We start from the raw sequence: 6,399 nt of genomic DNA, 5'->3' as shown, positions 1-6,399 counted from the left end.
TGTGTGTGTGTCTGCATGTGTGTGTGTGTCTGTGTGTCTGTGTGTCTGTGTGTGTCGGGAGCTAATAACTGTGGTATATCCCTATAATGGAATACTATGCTGTTTTGCTGCTCCTAAAAATATGTAAAAAAAACTGTATAAATATTGAAGTAGATATACATTTGCATGCTGTTTATCAGACCAGGATTCTAAGTGCTGTGTTGTGTATAGGCGTAATGTGTACAATATATGGCTTAATCATGTTCTGTGTATGTATTGTACGAAAAACTGAAATAAATGCAGAAGCAACAAGAAAGGAAATACCTGGTATTACATGATGGAATTGGTAAAAGGTGTATGTGTGTGCATGCAGTTTGAAGATAATTATTTTGCCTTTGAATATATTCCATATATATTGCCAGTGCTACCAGCTAGAGGCAGACCCAGTTCTTTAAAAGCCCAGGTTTTAAAGAAGGTGGAGGACAGAGTTAAACTATCTCGGACACTTTTCTAGAGAGGTTATGTCTGAACCAGTTACAAGAAAGTGACTATCAAAAGGGCAAAGGTTACTGCAAGCCAGCCATGCATTTATAATCTCAGCACTTGGGAGATAGATAGAGGCAGGAGGGGCAGGAATTCTGGATCATTCTTTACAACACCGAGGGGTCAAGCATGAGACCCTGTCTCAAAAAAGTGTGCCCGCAAAATGAGCAGATAAAAGCACTGGCCATGCAAGCCTGTCTTGAATTCATTCTCTGGAAACCACAATAGAAGGAGAAAACCACACACACACACACACACACACACACACACAGAGAGAGAGAGAGAGAGAGAGAGAGAGAGAGAGAGATTTGTGGATCTGGTCAGGGAATTTAAGAGTTGTGTAAGGAAGCTGATTTAATGCTTCAAACCCTCTTCTGTTGCTGGAGGAGGAATGAGTGGGTGTTTGTGGCTCGCCTCCTGCTGACTGCCATCCCTTCCCTTGGGAATCAGCCATTCTGTGATTATAGTTGATGGTACCATGCTAGGATGACGGAAGTTGGTTGCTACTTCATTTGCACAACCGACAAGCAGGACCTCACTAGGTTTTGCTTCATTGCTTGGGAGGTGGTTTGCTAAAGGCTCAGGAACTTGATGTGAAAAGCAACTGAAAAAAAATGGGGTCCACTGGACTTTCGGGCCTTCCCCCCGGTGCCTCAGGTTTGGGGCTGTTTTGCCCTTCCTATCTAAGGCGCTTCACCCAAGCCATCTTTTCTGGGTGTCCGTTCAGAAACTCGGGTCCTTACTCTCAGAGTGTGGTCTTTACTATCTCAGCCCCTGAAGGACGACTCTCTAGAATGTTTGTAGGAAGCTAGCCTCCTTTGGAATCAAGAACATTCCCCAGAGCAGACAGCTAGCCAGAGAAGTTTCGTGTGCCAGGCCATGCAGGGCCTTGTGTGCCAAGATATACACATATAAAACTTTACACAGGAGACACAAGGGAAATAATGAAGGGAAAGAGATACGCAGAAAAAAAAAAAACCTCACAGCCATATATACACAGCGCTAGAGGCAATGTGGTAGAAAGAGCTTAAGAAACGTGGCTTCTGATCTTGGCTCTGTCCTGATTGGATGATTGTGACAAATTGTTGTTCTTGCCTCTCAGTGTATGGATCTGTAGAAGGCTGAAGTTGGTCATTTAGGAGGGCTGCTTTACATTGGAATTTGCTTGGCTGTATGTCTGTCCAATCTCCAGATGTAAATGTACCAGTTAAGGTAGCCATCCTTCCCCCACCCCCGTGAAGATACCAGGCCACAGGTGTCCCAGGTTCCCCTGTACAGGGCTGTTCTCTTTAGTGCGCAGAGACTGCAGCGGCCACCGCACCACAGCAGTACGATCGAGTGTGAATGGGGACCTGATTTTCTTTATTTCTGAGTTTTTTGCTAGATTGTTGTGTGCATCCAAGAGAGTGGGCATGTGTGTGCTATGGCCCTCTACCAGGCCAGCATACAACTTCTTGGAATTGGACTCTCACAAAACACATGGGTCCCAGGGGTCAAATGCAGATTGCCAAGCCTGGTGGCAGGTGTCTATCTGCTGAGTGGTCTCACCAGTCCAAGCACTTGATTTTAGAGCCTTCCTCTGAGCCTCAGATGAATTCTGTGGGAAATGTGGATGGTAGGTGCTTTGCGGAACCAGTGTATTGGCTGGAGATATGGCTCAGTAGAAAGCTTACTGTGCAAGCATGAGGGCTTAAGTGTGGATGCTCATCACTGGAGAGGTGGACACAGGCAGATCTTACAGATCAGGGAGTACAGCTGAATTAGTAAGTTCCAGATTCACGGAGAGACCGTGCCTCAGAACCAAGGTAAAGAGCCAGTGCCAATCTCTGACTCCCGACTCAGATGCACACGCACGGGAACACACATGCACGTGCGTACACACAAAACGCAAACTGAAAAGTAAGAAATGATGTATAGAAGAAAAATTTAAATATTGTAAGCATTATTTTAAAAAAAGAAATAAAGCTTAAGGTTGTTGCTCAGTATTGCAGTATTTGCCTGGAATGACTAAAGCCCGAGGTCCCATCCCAAGCACAGTAAGAATATTAAAGATTTGCGTTATTATTTTTATTTATATGTATGTGTGTGTGTGTGTGACTATATATCACGTGTTTGAGGGCTCATAGGAGCTGAAGTTTCAGAATGTTGTGAGCTTCCTGATTCGGGACATGGAAACCAAACTGAGTCCTCTCTGGAAAACCAGCAAGATTTCCTAACTGCTGAGCCTCGATTTTTAAAAAATAAAAGATATAAAATTCTTAAGTACTGCACAGTATCTAAAAACGACATTAGGGAAATAGGCGTCTAATCACTGTATCAGGTTGTGTTTAAAGCCAGTCCTGGAGCTGCTCAGTGGGTCGCCCGTCTGTAGTTCCAGCACACTGACTGAGGAGCAAGCATGGATTGGAGGCCAGTGTGGGCTATACAGCAAGACCACAGGCTCAAAGGGGAGATGGGCTATACAGCAAGACCCCAGGCTCAGAGGGGAGAAGCAGTCTTCCTTCTGTGCTTCTCTTTTCTATTATTTATAACACTTTGTTTTATTTTCTCCAATCATATATGTTGCCTTGAATTTTCTTGTAATGGGAATATAAATACGTGTCACTTATGACATTTTACTTAGCCTCTAAAACCCAAATGTATTATTCCATTAAAATTCCCCAGACTGTGTTAGTAGACCTTCTGGAATTTTCCATTGAATTTGATTTTCGGCTACTTCTGTGCTCTTAGGAATGAGCCCCAGTCACCTCTTCTCTCAGTTTTACACCGTAACTGGTGGCTTGAAGGTCGAAACTGTGGGGTTTAAGAACTATTATGACTATGTTTTTTAATAACTCCTTGTTCAAGTTCTCTTTAACATTTAAAAAATATAATACTATGTTAGAAGTTTGTATTTAGGGTTAGGCAAAGAAAGAGAGCTAACTGGACTTTTTCTTTAACCTCGAAGCCTGCTCCCAGTGACACACCTCCTCCAACAAGGCCACACCTCCTCCAACAAGGCCACACCTCCTCCAACAAGGCCACACCTCCTCCAACAAGGCCACACCTCCTCCAACAAGGCCACACCTCCTCCAACAAGGCCACACCTCCTCCAACAAGGCCACACCTCCTCCAACAAGGCCACACCTCCTCCAACAAGGCCACACCTCCTAACCCTCCCCAAACCATTCTATCCACTGGGTACCAAGTATTCAAACATGGGAGCCTGAGGGGAGCATTCTCATTCAGACCACCGCACTTCTGTTTGCATGATCCATCGAAACTACTTTTCTGTCTACTGCTCCATTCTGCCCATCCTTCAAAATGCATACGAATGTATATTTGGTTGGTTGGTTGGTTTCGTTTTGCCCTGTTGGGGTTTGAACTGGGGACTGAACCCAAAACTTTGCACATGTAAGCAAGGACTCTACCACTGAGCTACAACCACAGGTTCCCAAATCAGAAGTGGCAAGTTCATATCCCTAGCCAGTGTGTTTAGATAAATAAGAAACTTACTTTTACGTGTAAGCTAGAAGTTCTAGGGAAGGATCTAAGTGTGTGGGTCAGAGGAACAGTTAATTATTGGAGTAATCGTAATCTTATTTTCGTAAGACAGCACTTCATAAATATTTGAATTGATAATTAGTAAAATCTTAAAAGCAGGTAAAAGTCAGAATAGTAGCTCTCCCCACCTCCCCGAAACTCTGAAAGACGCTACCAGGAGGTGGTCCACTGTTGGATTCGGGAAGATCTGAAATGAAGTCTGTTTTTACCCCAATGACTAATTGACCTTGAAACACTCCTCTTCAAATCTTCCATCTGTTCAGCAAAGACAGTCTAGCTGCTCATATACTAGAATTATTGCATATGGACTCACAGACTCTAAAAAGCACATTACGGCTAGGAGAAAACATGCATACTACAGTTCACGTGTATGGTTCTCTACAGTGTATCTAACTGTATTAAGAGACCCAGTTCTTCCAGGGCTCTCAGCTGAGGGAGGAGAGCCGATGTTTAAGCTGGGTTACATAGTTAAAAGGTTCTTTAAAATAACAGCAGCGCCGGGCGTGGTGGCGCACGCCTTTAATCCCAGCACTTGGGAGGCAGAGGCAGGTGAATTTCTGAGTTCGAGGCCAGCCTGGTCTACAGAGTGAGTTCCAGGACAGCCAGGGCTACACAGAGAAACCCTGTCTCGAAAAACCAAAAAAAAACCAAAAACAACAACAACAACAACAAACCAACCAAACAACAACAACAACAAACCAACCAAACAACAACAACAACAACAACAACAAAAAAAAAAAAAACAGCAGCAACACCACTGACTGTTACAGAACCTTTATTTTTGATTGATTGGTTGATTGTGTGGGTGGGTGAGGGTGTGTCTGTGCGCACGCGCGTGAGCGTGCAGATGGAGGCCAGAAATCGTCTTCAACCCCCAGATGTCTTCAGGTGTCATTCACCTTGTTTCTTTCAGTGAGGCAGGGTCTCTCATTTTTCAGGTAGACTAGCTGGCAGGGAGCTGCAGAAATCTTCCCTCCCTAGCTCTGGGATTGTAATTACACCACTGTTTACACAGGTAGTAAAGACTGACTATGGGGCCTCATGACTGTGTGGCACTTTATGAAATAAACTCTCACCCCAGCCCATTCTACAGAACCTGTAACATGCAAAAAAGTTTATTTTATGCCTTGTAAGTGGATATCAGCAGACATAAGACCTCCCAGGTTTTCTCATAGCTCGCTCTCCTATTTTAAAGTTGTTGTATCTGTAGGATTTGGTGCCAAGGACTGAACCATTGCCCCATCCATGTTAAGCACGTGCTCCACTATTGAACTCTCTCAGCCACCCACCCCGACTTTGTCTCGAGTACATCCTGTGTTTGGCGTTAAACTCTACATGTTCCTTGATTTGGAAGATCGGGGTTTAGGATGCAGCATGTGAAGAACATACATCATGCGTGTTCCAATGTATTTTCTTTTCCCTCTAAAGATTGTCAAGTGTTGTAAGGAGGGATCTGCCCTGTCCCTGTTCTCAGGACAATGAGAAGCGAGCTCTGTCCCTGGGAGAAGTGAGCCCAGAGAGAACTGTGGCATCACAGGTTAACACTCTTCTATACCCTTCCTTTGCTGTATACTCTCTCTGCTTCAAACAGAATCCTCCTAATTCTCAACATATTGAACAAGAAGAAAATGACCATGGCAGAGGCTAAAATCCTTGTACTTTGGTCAAAATCAGGCACTTCGCCAACTTGTCCTCTGACCTCCGTATGTGAACTGTGGAACACACATGCAAACACTCACATAAGAAATAGATAAATAAAAACATGCTGGTAAAAATGTTTAATTAGTCTGCATCTACATAATATTCTAAATGTGTGCCAAGAATCATTACAGTTCTCTCCTCCCTCTCCCGCTCCCTCCCTCTCTTCCCCCTCCCCCCTCTTTCAACTAGCTATAGTAGGCGAGGCTAACCTCAAACTTGTAGTCCAACTGCTGCTCTGTTCTGAATTCTAGGATCATGGACATTTGCCACCACGCCTATCTTTGATCTTCACTCATTTCTTAATTTAAAGGATCTAGAAGTCATTTCTTAAGAACACTAAATATGGTGATATATGTCCTTGATCCCAATATCTATGAGGCTGAGACACTGTGAGTTCAAGGTCACTGTGAGTTCAAGGTCAACCCTGGGCTTCATATTACTAGGCCAGCTACAGCAATGCAGCCAGACCCTGCCCCACCCCCAAAAGGAACTAAAAATGAGTAGATTATGAAAAAGTAAAGCATAACTCTAGACAAGAAAGTTTGGGGGTTTTCCACATATTTTTTTGTGCATCAAGAATGTATGCTGGTGCTATGCCCATCTATTCCTACAACTTGGGAGGTAATGGTACAA

Source organism: Mus pahari, chromosome 22, assembly GCF_900095145.1.
Source record: "Mus pahari chromosome 22, PAHARI_EIJ_v1.1, whole genome shotgun sequence".
Lineage (NCBI taxonomy): Eukaryota > Metazoa > Chordata > Mammalia > Rodentia > Muridae > Mus > Mus pahari.
This window is presented reverse-complemented; position numbering follows the sequence as displayed.